A 2,309-nucleotide genomic window follows, 5' to 3' on the forward strand; every position below is an offset into this window, starting at 1 on the left:
TGAAAGCACCACACATGCATGTGCACACACACACACACTCATCTGGTGTCCTACATGTTGCCCCTCTCAGTCCCAAGGTTCTGCCTTCATAGTATTTTTTTATAATAATATTTTTTATTATATTATGTTAGTCACCATCCCCAGTTTTTGATGTACAGTTCCATGATTCATTACTTGCGTATAACACCCAGTGCACCATGCAATACGCGCCCTCCTTAATACCCATCAGCAGCCTATCCCATTCCTCCCCCCCCCCAAAGCCCTCAGTTTGTTTCCCAGAGCCCATAGTCTCTCATGGTTCATTCCCCCTTCTGTTTACCCCCCTTTCTTCTTCCCTTTCTTCTCCTCCCGATCTTCCTACTTCTTATGTTCCATAAATGAGTGAAACCATATGATAATTGTCTTTCTCTGCTTGACTTATTTCGCTTAGCACTATCTCCTCCAGACCTGTCCATGTTGCAGCAAATGTTGAGAAATCTTTCTTTTTGATGGTCTGCCTCCATATTAAAACTTGTTCCTAGATTTAAAAAAATGCCAGGCCTGGGATGATTCCAATTTAGCAAGTAAAGATTCTAGAATGGGCTCTCTGTTCCTCCCTGTTCGACAGACAGCTGCATCTTCTGGTGCAGTGCCAGCCGTATCCCTGAGACACAATGGTCAAGTTCGGAGTACATGGATTTGGCCATATATGGGTGCCTGGTCACCAGGGCTGCTTTTAACTCTGGCAAAGTGGATATTGTTGCCATCAATGACCCCTTCATTGACCTCCATTACATGGTCTACATGTTCCAATATGATTCCACCCATGGCAAATTCAACAGCACAGTCAAGGCTGAGAATGGGAAACCTTTCATCAACGGAAAGTGCATCTCCATCTTCCAGGAGCAAGATCCTGCCAACATCAAATGGGACGATGCTGGTGCTGAGTATGCTGTGGAGTATGGGGTCTTCACCACCATGGAGAAGGCTGGGGCTCACTCTAGGGGTAGGGCCAAGATGAACATTTTCTCTGCCCTTCTGCTGATGCCACCATGTTTGTGATGGGTGTGAACCATGGGAAGAATGACAACTCCCTCAAGATTGTCAGGTATGCCTCCTGCACCACTAACTGCTTGGCCCCTCTGGTCAAGGTCATCCATGACAACTTCAACATTGTGGAGGGACTCATGACCACAGTTCATGCCATCACTTCTATGCAGAAGACTGTGGATAGGTCCTCTAGGAAGTTGTGGCATGATGGCCAATGGGCTGCCCAGAACATCATCCCTGCTTCTAGTGGTCTTGTCAAGGCTGTAGGCAAGGCATCCCCGAGCTGAATGAGAAGCTCACTGGCATGGCCTTCCATGTCCCCACCCCCGTGTGTCAGCTATGGATCTGACCTACCACCTACAGAAAGCTGCCCAATACAATGACATCAAGAAGGTGGTGAAACAGGCAACACAGGGCCCCCCAAGGGCATCCCAGGCTACAGTGAGGACCAGGTTGTCTCCTGTACCTTTAACACCCACTCTTCCACCTTTGATGCTGGAGCTGGTATTGCCCTCAATGACCACTTTGTCAAGCTCATTTCCTGATATGACAATGAATTTGGCTATAGCAACTGGGTGGTGGACCTTATGGGCCACATGGCCTCCAAGGAGTAAGAGCCCCCTGGACCACCAGCCTCAGTGAGAGCAAGAGGAAGAGAGAGGCCCTCAGCTTCTGGGAAGTCTTGCCTAACACATCCTCCAGCACACTGAGATTCTCCCAACCTTCACAGTTTCTATCCCAGACCCCCTGAAGAAGGGGAGTGGCTTGGGGAGCCCTCCCTTCTCATGTACCATCAATAAAGTAGACTGTACCAAGCCAAAAAAAAAAAAAAAAGATTTTAGAATGACAAGAAAATATCATGACATTATGATATAATATAATGTTTATGGGATAAATTAATTAAAGATACTAGTAAGCATTTGAGAGGAAGAGGAAGTTTTCCCCCTCAAACCATTGAAAACATGATTTTTAAACTCCTTTTCCAGCAAGAGTGAACTTGGAGTGGTTGACCTGACTTAGGTCACTGGGAGCCTCAACAACACCTCAAGATGCAGGGTGATCCCAGGAGCAGAACGTGGAGTATTAAGCCAGGAATATAGTCTTCATATTGTATTAATGTGAGGATGCTGGGCAGGGAGACAGAACCCACATGTGAGGAGGGGGATAGAGACTGAACCCAGAAGATAAGAACAAGAAGGTCCATGATGGAAGGGAAGAGATGCAACAGGTAATATATCCTGAGTCTCTGGAGTGTCCACACAGAACTCTGTGTGGAGAAG

The 2,309-nt window shown here is 46.9% G+C and overlaps 1 pseudogene; it reads left to right on the forward strand.

Annotated features, from left to right (window-relative positions):
• The first annotated feature begins 653 nt into the window (after positions 1-653).
• LOC123787301 (glyceraldehyde-3-phosphate dehydrogenase pseudogene) lies at positions 654-1,658 on the forward strand (annotated as a pseudogene).
• The last annotated feature ends 651 nt before the right edge of the window (positions 1,659-2,309 follow it).

Source organism: Ursus americanus, chromosome 17 (assembly GCF_024610735.1).
Source record: "Ursus americanus isolate L20-20 chromosome 17, mUrsAme1.1.p, whole genome shotgun sequence".
In the NCBI taxonomy this organism is placed as follows: Eukaryota; Metazoa; Chordata; class Mammalia; order Carnivora; family Ursidae; genus Ursus; species Ursus americanus.